Consider the following 16,620-nt stretch of genomic DNA (forward strand, 5'->3'; position numbering starts at 1 on the left):
CGTGTCTCCCTGTTTGCCCCGCTTTCACACACCCCCCCCCCGGCGCTGCTACAGTCAGTGGGGGAGCGGAGCGAGCGTCCGGGACACCCCCCACGGCTCTCAAGCACGCGCCGCGCGCCCCCGCGCTCTCCTCCTCTCCCCGTGTCAGCTCCCCCCCCGGTGCTCCGCTCAGCTCTCCCCCCCGGAGCTCCGCTCAGCTCTCCCCCCCGCAGCTCCGCTCAGCTCTCCCCCCCGGTGCTCCGCTCAGCTCCCCCCCGGTGCTCCGCTCACCTCCCCCCCGGTGCTGCACTCACCTCCCCCCAGGTGCTCCGACAGGCAGTGGACACGCGGCGCCTAAGATGGCGGCGCCCGGAAGGACCCCCTTCCTCCCTCGCGGAGTAAGATGGCGGCGGACGGAAGGAGAGGTGACGTGTGTGTGTGTGTGTCACTGTGTGTGTCACTGTGTGTGTGTGTGTGTGTGTGTGTAACACTGTGTGTGGGGGGGCGACACTGTGTGTGTGACACTGTGTGTGTGTGTGTGGGACACTGTGTGTGTGTGTGTGTTACACTGTGTGTGTGTGTTACACTGTGTGTGTGTGTTACACTGCCTCTTACTCCTGTCTGTGTGTGTGTGTGTGTGTGTGACACTGTGTGTGTGTGTGTGTGACAGTCTGTGGTGGGGGCCGGGGGGTGATGTGGTGGGGGCCGGGGGTGATGCAGGGGGGGGGCAGTAATGTGAGGTGCAAGGGGCGGAGAGTGATGTGATGTGCAAGCCTATCTTCTTGTGCCGGGTTGTATATTTTGCTCCCTTTTTTTAGCGGGATTTCTAATCTGTGGGAGAGAGAGAGAGAGAGAGAGAGAGAGAGAGAAAGAGAGAGAGAGAGAGAGAGAGAGAGAGAGAGAGAGAGAGAGAGAGAGAGAGAGAGAAGAGAGATAGACCATAGCGTGATACTGTATGAATTAGTTTTAATGTTGCAAAAATAAAAAAGGCTTTCTTGGACATGCACGCACAAGAGGACTTGAATAAAACAGTAAATCTCAGTAGTAGTGACGTCACCGTGGAAGTAGACAGCAGTCCCAATCGCTGGTAAGACAGGTAGCCCAAGTCAGATATACGCTGAATCTGAGGGGGATACACACACTGCCAGAGTCCTGATGAAGTCACAGCACGTGACGAAACGCGTCAGGACGCCACGTTTTGCGCATTGACGTCACCACAGTCCGCTCACAAATCCACGAGGAGACAAGCACACACTGAACTACTGAAACTGCTGTGGGATCTTGGTGGTTTTCGGACACTCCTGCCGCAGCGTGAAGCAAAGTACCTTCCCCTCCAACCCGACACGGGTAACTTGTGGTGTGGTGGAGTCCAATTGGGACTGCATTGAGGCTCCTGCGGTGGAGGGTCTCGAGTGTCCTCTATTATCCAGCACTCTGGCACTCTGTGTATCCCCCTCAGATTCAGCGTATATCTGACTGGGGCTCCCTGTCTTACCAGCGATTGGGACTGCTGTCAACTTCCACGGTGACGTCACTACTACTGAGATTTATCTCACAAATGCTGTTTTATTCTAGTCCTCTTGTGAGTGCATGTCCAAGGTGCCTTTTATATTTTTGCAACATTAAAACTAACTCATACAGTATCACACTATGGAGCTTGCGCTTCTTTTTTTCTCTTAGATATTCAGGTGTGGCAACATCACTTCTGAAACTGCAGCTTGCTCCATTCCGGATCCGCTATTATCCTCTGGACTTTATCTTTTTTATTTTATATTGCTCTATTTTTATTTTTTTTATTATTTTTTTTGAATATTTTATTTAACACCTAATTATTTTTATTGTTGTTGTTATAGGTCAATATATATAGTTTTAGGTTTTCACAGTTGTTATATATACTGTGCAATATAATGACACCTTTATACTGGTTTTTTACCTAGCTATCACATGTATGTATGTATATATATATATATACACACACACTAGGTAAAAGTTGTAGCACTACTTCATTGTTTTTGTATATATATGTGTATATATGTGTATGTGTGTGTGTGTGTGTGTGTGTGTGTGTGTGTGTGTGTGTGTGTGTGTGTGTGTGTGTGTGTTTCAAAAGGTGGCACTGTGTGCTCATTTGCATGTCATTTCCCAGAATCCCTTGCTGCAGTGGAAGCGCTGTATGCTAGGTGATAATGGTTGAAAGGCAGGGTTGCAGACCTGTCTAAGACATGTGAATGTGCTCACAAGTAATATTTTTATATGCTATACGGTGGAGGGTTTTTAGTCACCTTTTCATCCAGCAAAACCTAAATAATGTATATATTTATACACAGGTATAACTTACCAAATAAGTTATGGTATTCTTGAAGATGGTTGCATATTCTTAATCCTACTATTGAATCCTGGTATCTTGATGTTAAATACACACACACACACTCACCAAGACGTGGTTAATTAACATATTTTGCACACACCAGTTGTGCCAGTCCCCGGTTGTGAGGTGTCAGCCACGACGTGGCGATATAAGAATATTTAATTAATGTATTTATAAAAAAAATTCCCAGCGAGAAAACACAGTGAGAGTTACCTCTCGTTCTCGCGTATGTCCTGGGTACAGAGATATAATAACAATACACGGGTACATTAAATGAACCGAGGTTATACATTATATATAAAGACATTAACTGTTCATGTAAAGATAATATATATTATGGGCATATGTAACAGTTACAGACCAGATTAAACTGTGAGACAGCTTTAGTTGTGAAGAACTTAGACTGGTGGCGGCTGTGAGAGTCTCCGGTAGGTTGTTCCAGTTTTGGGGTGCACGGTAAGAGAAGGAGGAGCGGTCGGATACTTTGTTGAGCCTTGGGACCATGAGCAGTCTGTTGGAACTATTACACAAGGGGCACGTCGCTACACCAGACACACATACATATACAATAGCAAACAAGAGTCTACCTGGTGCAAGGGAGAAATAACAAGGCAAAAAGACACAAATAATCCGAAGATTACAAATAGCCCCCTATTGTTGCACTCAAGGTAGGTGACAATGACCGTATATTGTCCACTAGTAACTGGCTTAATATTAGCCAAATCCTTGCAGAGGATGCACCGCCTAAAGGTAACTCTCAAAGAAAAATAACAAAAACTTTAATAGTATATTATAAAAACGACGAAACACTATAAAAATGCACCTCAGTGCATGCTAAAATCCCCAAATGTGATGGGTAACGGTACAGGTATGAACAAATAACGTCCAAAACAGATAGCTAATTGTAATACAAACCTCAGAGTAATAGAGCAGTAAACTAATTATAGCTACACCATATTCTGTCCCGCTGGCTGCTCTTGCTCACGTGCGACCGGCAAGCTCCGATTGTGCATGAGCGTCTGGAAAACGCTGTTCGCGCAAGCGCAGTCAGCAAGTGACACGAGCAGCCGGGAAGTGCCGTTCGTGCATGCGCACGAGCAGCCGGGAAGTGCCGATCGCGCACGAGCAGCCGGGAAGTGCCGATCGCGCACGAGCAGCCGGGAAGTGCAGATCGTGCACGAGCAGCCGGGAAGTGCCGGTCACGCATGCGCATGAGCAGCCGGGAAGTGCCGATCGCGCACGAGCAGCCGGGAAGTGCCGGTCACGCATGCGCATGAGCAGCCGGGAAGTGCCGATCGCGCACGAGCAGCCGGGAAGTGTCGATCGCGCACGAGCAGCCGGGAAGTGCCGATCGCGCACGAGCAGCTGGGAAGTGCCGATCGCGCATGCGCACGAGCAGCCGGGAAGTGCCGATCGCGCACGAGCAGCCGGGAAGTGCCGATCGCGCATGCGCACGAGCAGCTGGGAAGTGCCGATCGCACATGCGCACGAGCAGCCGGGAAGTGCCGATCGCGCACGAGCAGCCGGGAAGTGCAGATCGCGCACGAGCAGCCGGGAAGTGCCGATCGCACACGAGCAGCTGGGAAGTGCCGATCGCGCACGAGCAGCCGGAAGTGCCGATCGCGCACGAGCAGCCGGGAAGTGCAGATCGTGCACGAGCAGCCGGGAAGTGCAGATCGTGCACGAGCAGCCGGGAAGTGCCGGTCACGCATGCGCATGAGCAGCCGGGAAGTGCCGATCGCGCACGAGCAGCCGGGAAGTGCCGATCGCGCACGAGCAGCTGGGAAGTGCCGATCGCGCACGAGCAGCCGGGAAGTGCCGATCGCGCACGAGCAGCCGGGAAGTGCCGATCGCGCACGAGCAGCTGGGAAGTGCCGATCGCGCATGCGCACGAGCAGCCGGGAAGTGTCGATCGCACACGAGCAGCCGGGAAGTGCCGATCGCGCATGCGCACGAGCAGCTGGGAAGTGCCGATCGCGCATGCGCACGAGCAGCCGGGAAGTGCCGATCGCGCACGAGCAGCCGGGAAGTGCCGGTCACGCATGCGCATGAGCAGCCGGGAAGTGCCAATCGCACACGAGCAGCCGGGAAGTGCCGATCGCGCATGCGCACGAACAGCCGGGAAGTGCCAATCGCGCACGAGCAGCCGGGAAGTGCCGATCGCGCACGAGCAGCTGGGAAGTGCCGATCGCGCATGCGCACGAGCAGCCGGGAAGTGCAGATCGCGCACGAGCAGCCGGGAAGTGCAGATCGCGCACTAGCAGCCGGGAAGTGCCGATCGCGCATGCGCACGAGCAGCCGGGAAGTGCCGATCACGCATGCGCACGAGCAGCCTGGAAGTGCAGATCGCGCACGAGCAGCTGGGAAGTGCCGATCGCGCATGCGCACGAGCAGCCGGGAAGTGCCGATCACGCATGCGCATGAGCAGCTGGGAAGTGCCGATCGCGCATGCGCACGAGCAGCCGGGAAGTGCCAATCGCGCACGAGCAGCCGGGAAGTGCCGATCGCGCATGCGCACGAGCAGCCAGGAAGTGCCAATCGCACACGAGCAGCCGGGAACTGCCGATCGCGCATGCGCACGAGCAGCCGGGAAGTGCCGATCACGCATGCGCATGAGCAGCCGGGAAGTGCCGATCGCGCATGCGCACGAGCAGCCGGGAAGTGCCGATCGCGCATGTGCATGAGCAGCCGGGAAGTGTCGATCGCGCACGGGCAGCCAGGAAATGCAGATCGCACATGAACAGCCGGGAAGTGCCGATCGCGCATGCGCACGAGCAGCCTGGAAGTGGTGATGGTGTGTGTTCTGGGGGCTCTGGGGGCTCTGGGAATGCCTCGTTGCCTTGGGTATGCTGTTTCATGTCAGAGCCGTCCTCCATGAAAATGAGAGCGAGAAGCAGAAGGAATTTGGCTCTGAGGACATGGTAAGAATATGTAAATTAGACGTTAGGACTTGCCTGGTTTCGGGTTGGTGTGATGGGCAAGTTAATCATACTTTGTCCAAAATATGTAACTAAAATCCCAATTGAAATAAAATATTAAAAATTGATGGGATTTTCAGGCTTTTTTGCAACATGATAGAAGTAATAAGGAACGGTTAAAAATGATGAGATGTTGGGTTTTAGTAAGTTTGGCTGGGCATTGTGAAATCTCTATACCTACAAGCCTTTGCGTAGGGGGTATAAATCACTTTCTCACCCCCAGATTGTAACAATGTGAATAAGCACTATACAAGTGTTTCTCAGCCGGGGTTCCTAGGCATCCTTGGGTTCCCCGGGCGTCCCTAAAGGGTTCCCTGCAAATTTCAGGTCATTTGAAAAGTATATCAAATACAGAAGAATTTACAATGCATCCAATCTCACACGCGCTATTAGAGAGGGTTGGGGTTCCTTACAATGCATCTGATCTCAGACACGCTATTAGAGAGGGTCAGGGTTCCTTACAATGCATCTGATCTCAGACGTGCTATTAGAGAGGGTTGGGGTTCCTTACACTGCATCTGATCTCAGACGCGCTATTAGAGAGGGTTGGGGTTCCTTACACTGCATCTGATCTCAGACGTGCTATTAGAGAGGGTTGGGGTTCCTTACACTGCATCTGATCTCAGACGCGCTATTAGAGAGGGTTGGGGTTCCTTACACTGCATCTGATCTCAGACGCGCTATTAGAGAGGGTTGGGGTTCCTTACACTGCATCTGATCTCAGACGCGCTATTAGAGAGGGTTGGGGTTCCTTACACTGCATCTGATCTCAGACGCGCTATTAGAGAGGGTTGGGGTTCCTTACACTGCATCTGATCTCAGACGCGCTATTAGAGAGGGTTGGGGTTCTACAGAATCTCTCAATATAATTATAGGGTTCCTTAACCAAAAAAAAGGTTGAAATCCCCTACTCTTTACCTACAAGCTATTGCGTTCCAAGATGTCAGCCTCATTCTCAGCACAAGATGGCGACAATGTTAAGAACTTTCATATACGGGCGACAAGCCATTGAGTCCCAACATGTCAGCATCGTTCTCGCCACAAGATGGCGGCAATGCGAGAGTAAGCTCAATACCTACAAGACGTTAGTCATAAAGCTGCGATGCCGGTCATCGCGCCTGATCAGCGGGCAACTGGAATCACGAGATAAATCCTCCTTTCAAACTCTGGCAGGACATGATATATTTTATTCCAAGAATGGAACGGTTAAAATCCCTCCAAGAACGGGAGACCACCATACACCAAAATGGAGGTTCCGCAGCGGTTCTGCCGTGGCGCTACGCCTTTTGGTGTCTGACTCTCGGAACTGCGTTGAGTTCATACTGATAATACTGACCTGCTGCTCTTCACCCTGTCTGTTTCCTGTTTTCCCCGCACTCTCCTGGTTTCATTTTGTCCCACGTTGTTCCTTTGTTGATAGTCCAATAAAATGTTCAACTCCACCTCCGAAACGTGACGAATCCAGACTCGTCGGGCGTGACATATTGACAAACAGCACTTAAGTGTTGATGAAAATGTTTTTCTGTGTGTTGTAAGCCAAGTAAATAAAATACAGGATTCTTCACAGTGCTCCGTGGTCCAAGACATTCGTAAAGGCCAAAGAAGGCCACGTAGAGTGGTTTCTGTTGCCCTGGACATTATTTTGTTTTGTTTGTTTGTTCTTGTATAGCGCTGCTAGTTTTAAGTAGCACTTTACAGAGACATTTTGCAGGCACAGTCCCTGCCCAGTGGAGTTTACAATCTATGTTTTTGGTGCCTGAAGCACAGGGAGGTAAAGTGACTTGCCCAAGGTCACAAGGAGCTGACACTGGGAAGTGAACCAGCTTCCCCTGCAGCAAACTCAGTGCCAGAGTCAGTGTCTTTACTCACTGAGCTGCTCCGTCTCCTTTTTCCTGCAGCTGGCAACCAGTGAAGAGCGTGTCAGTTGTGCCTCTCGATGTTCTAATCTAAACCAACATTGACGGCTCTTCAGCAAGTGGAAGGGTTTTCACAATTATCTGTCCTGCGATACAGTCTGAGACTTTTCTTGAAGATTGTCACGATCGTGGCATCCCTGAGGTCACCTGTGATTTACTTGTCATTCCAGATCTTCAAGATGAGAGCGTCGATCTGTGACGCGAGCTCCTCTGCCCGCGCTTGCAGATTCCAGCATAGATTCCACCAGCTCCAGATGCCATGCTGATCTTCATCTGCTTGATGGCTTTCCTTACCTCGTCAAGGGTTGGAGGGATTCTGAACTTGTTTCCGACCAGGTGTTGTGGGAGGGAATTGAGAACGCTCTTATTGACAGCAGAGACTTCATTGAGAAATGCTCTTTATAGTGAGCGTCGATCACTTCCACTTGACCAGATCTCACCCATCCTTAGGTCTCAATGAGGTTGATCTCTGATTGCTGGGACTGTAGATGGCTTTGGTGGCACTGAAAAAAAATGCGTGGTTGTTTTTAGCGAGATGTTGGATCTCCTTCGCCTTGTCTTCCCACCATCTATTCTTCATATCACATGTCCTCCTTTGGACCCTTGCCTTGGACCTCCCGGTCATTGTCCTGAAACCAGTCTTGGTGTTTCCTGGTTGAGAATCTAAGTGTCTCTTCACAGGATCTGCTGAAGGCACCCCACGCTCTGCTGACCTCTTGCCACTGTTGCTGTTTAGAATTAACCAGTTTTTTGTTGGGGAACTGGTGGAAGAGGCCTCGCTTGAGTCCTTCGACACGAATTTTCCGTCGGCATCACTTCTGCTGCAGCCGTCGCTTGAAAACCAATTTGATGGGTATGACCAAGTGCTTAGATTGATGATCGATCCAGCAGTCCTCAGCTCCTAGCATAGCTCTGGTGACATTTTTGTGATCATGAGCGTGAACAATTCCATAGTCGATCAAGTGCCAATGCTTAGATCGTGGGTGTTGCCTTCATGTCGTGTTTATTTTCTGGAGGGACAGGAAGTTGGTGATGGTACGTCCATGTTCCACACATTTGGCTAAGAGATGGATGCTGTTAGAGTTGACCTGCTTTCTTTCAGATGCTTCCATTTCAGAGGTTCGAGTCTCTTCCAACTCTGGCATTGAAGTCACCAAGAAGAAGAATCAAGTCCCATCCAAAACAACAGAGATAACTTTGTCAAGGTTGGCGTTGAATCAATTTTTGGTTCATCATCTGTGTCACGAGTCAGGACATATGTGCTGATGACAGTGGTGTATTGGTTTCCCACCAGTTTGAGACGGACAGTCAAGAGATGCACGTTCATGCCGATATGGAACAAATTGGTTTGAGTGTGTTCTTGATTGCAAAACCAACTCTGCCACGTCGCAGCAATCTTCTTACTGTTTACCCATTCAGAAGATTGTGTAGCCATCGTAACGCATGAGTTCTCAGGCCATGATTGTGGTGTGACGCTCTTGAAGTTCGCTATTTGTAACATGTTATCCATGGACCCCCAGAATCTGGACTTGTAAACATTCCATGCTGTCGGTGTGTTACTGGGGATGAAGGCGTTCATATCCAAAAGCTGAGAAAGGGATAACGACCAGCTACTCTGAGTCCCCAGTGACAAAGATGAGATATTAGGGGGTCTGGCATAACAACATAACAGCATTTAGGATGAAGCCATTTTGTGTGAATATTTCAATCCGCCATCTTGTCTTGTCTTTGTGAGTCTAATTTCTGTGTTTCATTTCTGTATAAACAAATGTGTGAAGCAGAGAATGGAATTTTTTCGCTCCTAGCTAAATTTATTGACTCTTCCTCATCCAATCAGCTTCAAATTAAAAGAGTAAACAGGCTAAAAGTTATGAGAACCCATGAGATAAGCTTAGATTCTTGCAGTAGAACCAATTCTCACAACATATTGCTAGGTGACAGAATAGGCACATCCCATTTAACCCCAGAATGATTTTTAGCTGACAGGTAGTTATACAATATTGTTATGTATTACAAAATGACATCGACTTTAATATTGTTATGTATTACAAAATGAGGTAATATTAATGATGCACAAGCCCCCATTGAGGGAGGACACTTTTTAGGATTTAGGGTATAAATATATGGCATACCATGTTTATTGTTTAGAGAGCTTTTGTTTTGAAGCTGTCTCCGTTGTGCACTTGACTTGAATAAATTCACGTGTTATTCTGTTTCAAAATAACCTCAGACTGTGTTTCTTATTTACGCTTTTTCTCAGATGGCGCATTCCGAAGTAGGGACTCAATATCATCTGAATCGAGCACCCGGATGAATCACTCCTCCATCACTCAAACCTGAGCGCTCATATGAATCAAGGTAAGGCTACCTGCATTTTTAGACAAACAGCCTGATTAAATTGTTTTGAGTGGTGCGTGGAGCTGATTTTTGAACGGTGTCTTATCTGATGTGACGAGTAAGAATCCCTAGCAGTTTCACGTGAATTTATTATTCTCTGTTCCTGTATTCATTTTAAAGTGTAAGAGTTGTTAAGAGTTGTTAGGAGCTAAGGTAAGAGTCCCGTTAAAAGTTTTGGTGTTTTGGTGATGAAGGTGAGTGTTTGTGTGCTTAAAGGGATTGTTTTCAGACCGTCCTGGGTTGTGATAAATATTTTTGTTGTCTGAGCAGGACGGGTCCCTGATTGTACATTTGCTCTGTTTTGTCATTTACATACCAAGTGAGTTCATGGATATCTGGTTAGAAAGTCTTATCTGTATCCATGTTATAAAAGTATAAGGTTTATCAGGACTGGGTTGGACCCGCTGAAGTGATTCAAGTTTTTCTTTGGTATAGTTATGGTGAGAAAATGTGATTGGGCAGTCTTGTGACAGGTCCTTATCTGCATATTTACACTATTCAGAACAATAACATGCCAAAAGAGTTGTACGTAATCAGCTTGCGTTGATTATTGTAACGCTAAATTGTACAGGTCAATTAACAGTTGATTGCTGTAGCCGAAGTATTGTACAGGTCAATTAAATTTGATTTCTGTAACAGGGGAATAATGGGAAACCAAAAATTCTCACAGGATTGTGTGTCTGCAGACGAAAATAATAAAGAATGAATACAGAGACCGAAAAGAGACAATATAAATATATTTTGTTGGCCAGAGAATGGCACTGTTTGTACTATTATCAACTAATTGCGCAGATGTTTAAATGAAAGAGGGGTCTTTTTCTGTGGGATTGATAAGCTCAGGGAGCGCCGTCTCGTGTGTTTTTGAATCCCACAAGGAAAGATACCTTACGTTAATATGGGTCAAAATAATTATGTTGAGGGACAGAAGGGTCCCGCTGCATTAATTTTTACCATTGCCAGGAAAGAAGTTAATATAATAACAAGTGAAAAAGAAAGTAGATATTGAGGGTTATTTTTATGACAGGTTTATATGCAGAAATTGGGATACAATTAGAGACTGTATATATTGTTTGGAAGGGACAGAAAGTGTTTGGAAGGGACAGAAAGTGTTATAAGTGTAAAAAGGTAGGACATGTTGCCAGTAATTGCAGAGCAGCCCTAAGAGAGAGAGTAGAAGAAAAAGAATGGAATTTAAAAGGTTTGTTCGTACTGGCCACACGAATAGGTCTTTTGAACCAGAAAATATTATTTTTCCTTCTGTTCTAATGGCAACTAGAAAGAGAATAAAAGCAGGTTATTTATATGAGAAGCTGATTCGCTGTGTAGGAGAGAAGTTTGTGTCTATGTTCTTTGTGTGTCTGTATTGTGGTTTCTGTATTATGTGTAAACCAGTAAAAACATGTCAATTGCATTTCTATAGGATTAGGATATGTTGGAGAGATTTTAAGCTTGCACGTATTGTTTAAATTATATAGGGTGTGTTCATAAGTTGATCTAACCTCAGTTTAGTTAATTGTCCCATTTTTTATTTTTTGAGAGGCCATATTTTTATTTTTGAAAGGTCATATTTTTATTTTTGAGAGGCCATATTTTTATTTTTGAAAGGTCATATTTTTTATTTTTGAGAGGCTATATTTTTATTTTTGAGAGGCCATACATTTTTTCGGTTTTATTGCTGTGGAGAGAGCTCCATTTTTAACTTTGAGCTGAAGTTTCAATCCAGTAATTAATATTTAGAAGACGGCGAAACTGTTTTGTTATCTGCTTTGCACTCAAGGTCTTTTTTGGCGAAACGCCCGGGCTGGCAAACTGCCCAAGATAAACAAGCTCTGAAATTTTTCTCTGAGTGTCTTTAAAAAATAATAACGCTGTCAGTGTGTACGGCACTGTGCAAAGAGATTGTATTACAAGAAATTTAGTGTGAATTCCTATACAAAAGCATTTGACTATTATATGAATATGTGATATATTTTATAACTTTTAACCATTTATTTTTTCCATAGGTGTTCTATTTTATTATAAGCAGTAGTTATTGTTAAAATATTTGTAGAATGTTTTGCCAGGAAGTGGTGCATTAGGAGTCACCTCTCGTTTTTGGATATGTTCTAGGTATAGAGTTAAAGGACAGATGATACCTAGTTGCAAATACAGTTACATAAGTGAGCAGGGTATATATTATATGCAAGGCATTTCACATTTTTAGCAGAATAGTTACAATGGAGTGTTTGGGGTGGAGGCCTGACTGGAATTGGCTAGGGGCATTTGTCTTAGTATAGTAATTGTTTAATTGGGAGTGAACACATTTTTGTCCATGACTTTGGATAGTAGTGTATGAATTTATATACAGCGTCAAAAATGTACTCAGCACTTCATAAAGAATACAGTAGAGGGAATTATAATAGAATAATACGTGCAGCAAAATCAGACAATAGGAGAGGAAATCCCTGCCCTTAAGAGCTTACAATCTAAGGTGTAAGGGAATTTTTCAGAGATAGCAGGTGAGGGAATAAGTGCTGTAGATGGCAGTGCTTGGCCACAATGGGTGTGGTAGGAGTGACTGTGTGTGAAATAATAGCCATGAGTGCAGGCTATTGGGATGTTTAATTTGTGGGGCAAGTTTTAAGGTTAGTTAGTATTTTATGAAAAGGTTGATACCATTTGCATCGGAGGAGATGACAGTGAGGCATGAATGAGAGCAAGTGTGTATTGGGAGAAGAGATATTGGTCTGTAGTTTGAGACAGTGTTTTTGTCCCCACTTTTGAAGATTGGGACAGCTCTGGTAGTTTTCCAGGTCTTAGGGATATGGCCTGTAGACAGGATAGAGTTGATTATGGAAGCAATTGGTTTGACAATGGCTGAGGCCCAAAGCCTTAGGAACTTAGATTGTAGTACAGTAAAGTCCACATTAGCTGCTTAGTTTTAAATATGAGGAGCATTAATAGGAGATACCTCTGTCTATATGCGGATGTTAAGACAGTAGTAAACACATTGATACAAGAATTTGTTCCTAGGTATAAATTATCTCCCTATGGGACACTTATGGGATGACTTATGACTATCAGTAGTTCAAAGGAACAAATTAAGGACCATCTATTGGTAATAAAACAATTAATAAGTATTGTATGCCACTAATATATTTTTTGAGTCTCTCTAGGCATAAGGTATGATAAAAGTGCACCTACACGAGACGGAGTTAAAGGTCAAGTAGTTCCTAAACAAGCATGCTCTGCATCCCAGATGAAAAGGACCAAACTAACCACCAATACAGCAATTAAAGTGGAAGAGTTCTTTCCCTGGACCCAAAGTACAGTAAAGCTCATTCCAGCTCCACCAAAGACCAAAGGCACCTAAAGCACAGCCACATCAAGTTAACGTTTTGACGAGACATAAACTTTGACCGTTAACCAACGAGGAAAATAAGATACCAGGCAGAGGCCTGATCTTATCAGGAACATTTCATTTTTTCAAAGACTCAAAACATTCTATTTTTTCGGAGACTCAATAAAATCCTGATTTCTATCAGAACATTTCATTTTTCAGAGACTCAATATTTTTATTCTTTAGAGTGTGTTTAAGTTAGAAATTTAAGGTGTATGTACAATTGAGCCTTGATGGGAGGATTGGTTTCCTGGAAGCGTGGCTTGTGAAAGCTCTTGTATGTGTTTTGGCAGTACTCATCACTCTCTATGTATGTGTCATGTGCAGCTAAACTTTGATCCAGAAGTGTGTTGCACCTCCACCGAGAGGAGGGGGTCACCCAGGGGGTGTGTCAGCCACAAGGAAAGGATCATAAGTCAGCCATGTTGACCATCGCAGACATTGTCTGTTCTGATATTCTGAGTGAATGATGTATATAATGCGTGCAGGGGTGAGGATCATGCATTTCGCTTCCACAGATACCAAACCCCCTCAATTCTCAGTAATAGAATGTTGTGATGATTCTGAAAATATATGATGATAGAGATAGATGCAATTTCCTTTATCTAGCAACAGCATATCCAAAGAAAGGTTGCTTGCATAAAATAAGGTTTTTAGTATTATGTGTATAATTTCTGTATTTTCCCATTTTTTAAGGGAACCTCTTTAAAGGGTGTATCACACACTAGGAACAAGAATCAATTTATGTGTCAAGTGTCTCCACCAACTAATGAAACCTGTGTAAAAATGTATGTTCAGTCAGATAACAATTTACAGGAAGGATGTGGTCTTAATTTTGTAGTTTTTAATTTCATCATTAAACCAAGAACAGGTTCAGATCAGGCTTATGGCCTTACAAAACAGAATGGCTTTAGATTACATTTTAGCATCAAAAGGAGGTGTATGTGCCCTAATTAAAGAACAATGTTGTGTTTTCATCCAAGATCAGAGTGGCAAGGTACAACATGAGTTAGATAAGATAGAAGAAATTCAAGAAAGACTTAGGAAGGAAGGTGACACAGACTGGGACCCTTTGGGGCTGACTGGATTGGTAGGATCACTAGGAGCGAAATTTTTGAATGAGGTAATGTGTGTGATTGTGATACTCGTTGTCTTCTATGTTTGTGTTACGTTTGTCAAAGGCATGATCCACAAATGTGCCACCCCCTCTGCAGACATGATGCCATTGTTTGCTGAACCAATCTACAGCAGTCCCTTGAAGACAGAAGATGCCAAGTACAGTGTTCTAACTCTGGAAAAGAATTTGGCTATAACGCCATACGAGACTATGACTACATTTGGCAGGCACCCTCGTGCATTGTCCTATACCCTCAAGCAGAATTATGAGATGATGGAGCACCCTTGTGACTCCCAACGTGTTTCTGGACTAAAATCATACCAATAATTCTCAAAAAACAATGTTTTAAAGAATCAGAGGAGGGACTGACAAAGCTGAGATATTAGGGGGTCTGGCATAACAACATAACAGCATTTAGGATGAAGCCATTTTGTGTGAATATTTCAATCCGCCATCTTGTCTTATCTTTGTGAGTCTAATTTCTGTGTTTCATTTCTGTATAAACAAATGTGTGAAGCAGAGAAGGGAATATTTTCGCTCCTAGCTAAATTTATTGACTCTTCCTCATCCAATCAGCTTCAAATTAAAAGAGTAGACAGGCTAAAAGTTATGAGAACCCATGAGATAAGCTTAGATTCTTGCAGTAGAACCAATTCTCACAACATATTGCTAGGTGGCAGAATAGGCACATCCCATTTAACCCCAGAATGGTTTCTAGCTGACAGGTAGTTATACAATATTGTTATGTATTACAAAATGACATCGACTTTAATATTGTTATGTATTACAAAATGAGGTAATATTAATGACGCACAAGCCCCCATTGAGGGAGGACACTTTTTAGGATTTAGGGAATAAATATATGGCATACCATGTTTATTGTTTAGAGAGCTTTTGTTTTGAAGCTGTCTCCGTTGTGCACTTGACTTGAATAAATTCACGTGTTATTCTGTTTTCAAAATAACCTCAGACTGTGTTTCTTATTTACGCTTTTTCTCACCAGCAATTGAGATCTTGACCTCTTCTTCCAGCTACCCTGTCATTGAGGACTTGTGGACACTTGAGTGGGAGCTGGACAAGCTTATTATAGTGGTGACCTGTACTCAACCTTTTCAAAGGATATATGTGGCTTTTCCAGAGCTAAAGCCTGGCCATCTGCCATCCCCACCAAATCATGGTGGTGATGCAGCTGTTTGGTCCACAACTGCTTCTTTGTCAGTCCTACTACCCACGACCTGTACACGCTCGGGTACCAGTACGGCTCAGCCATCAGAGCTACAGCATATTATGGCACCAATCCCTCCAATTTCACCTATCCTTTTTTCTATGTAGGATTCGAACCCGGGGGTCTTCCAGTGCTAAACCGCGCTAGACGCCCAGTTCCCGAGATAATTTCCAGTCTAGCAACTGCTGTTCTATACGCGCTATTTATACAATGGCCCCATAGGATGACATTGTGACTACTTACTGGTGAGTGGTCATTGTGTTTCCTTTGGGTTGGAGCTTTCCCACCGGTACCTACGTGGTACCCAAGTATCGTGGGACCCGCTCACTCCCCAGAGATAAAGATATCGCGGTTTATCTGGAGGACTCTCCGGTCCAAATCCTGAAAACAAAACGGCGGCTTTCAAACATTCGTGTGTGTGACTCATTATCAGCTCTTCCTTCATAATGATACTGTGTCGTTAATCAAATATATCAGTGATCTTATGTTCTCACGCTCACCTTAACCACTACAGGCTGAAAGTGTATAGAGATACTCTGCATCATTATACAGTGCAGCGTGTTCATTATCAATGTATAGATACTCAGCATCGTTGTACAGCGCGGCATGTTCATTATCAGTGTATAGAGATACTTGGCACCATTATACAGCACAGCATGTTTATTATCAGTGTATAGAGATACTCGGCAGACTTGTACAGAGCAGCATGTTCATTATCAGTGTATAGAGATACTCAGCATCATTGTATAGTGCGGCAGTTTCATTATCAGTATATAGCGATACTCGGCATCATTATATAGTGCAGCATGTTCATTATCAGTGTTTTGATACTCTGCATCATTGTACAGCGCATAGTGTTTATTATTGGTCTACAGATACTCTGCATCATTGTACAGTGCAGCGTGTTCATTATCAGTTTATAGAGCTACTCGACATCATTATACAGTGCAGTGTGTTCATTAGCAGTGTATAGGTACTCTGCATCATTATACAGCGCAGCGTGATCATTATCAGTGTATAGATACTCTGCATCATTATACAGCGCGGCGTGTTCATTATCAGCGTATAGAGATACTCAGCATCATTATACAGCACAGCGTCTTCATTATCAGCGTATAGAGATACTCAGCATCATTATACAGCACAGCGTCTTCATTATCAGCATATAGAGATACTCAGTATCATTATACAGCACAGCGTGTTCATTATCAGCGTATACAGATACTCAGCATAATTATACAGTGCAGCGTGTTCATTATCA

The 16,620-nt window shown here is 44.8% G+C and overlaps 1 long non-coding RNA gene across 1 annotated transcript; it reads left to right on the forward strand.

Annotated features, from left to right (window-relative positions):
• Nucleotides 1-9,328: 9,328 nt before the first annotated feature.
• LOC142465663 (uncharacterized) lies at nucleotides 9,329-15,098 on the forward strand. Its single transcript, XR_012787942.1, has 2 exons — nucleotides 9,329-9,599; nucleotides 12,794-15,098. It is a non-coding gene; the product is annotated as an uncharacterized LOC142465663 (long non-coding RNA).
• The last annotated feature ends 1,522 nt before the right edge of the window (nucleotides 15,099-16,620 follow it).

This window comes from Ascaphus truei, chromosome 14, assembly GCF_040206685.1.
Source record: "Ascaphus truei isolate aAscTru1 chromosome 14, aAscTru1.hap1, whole genome shotgun sequence".
In the NCBI taxonomy this organism is placed as follows: domain Eukaryota; kingdom Metazoa; phylum Chordata; class Amphibia; order Anura; family Ascaphidae; genus Ascaphus; species Ascaphus truei.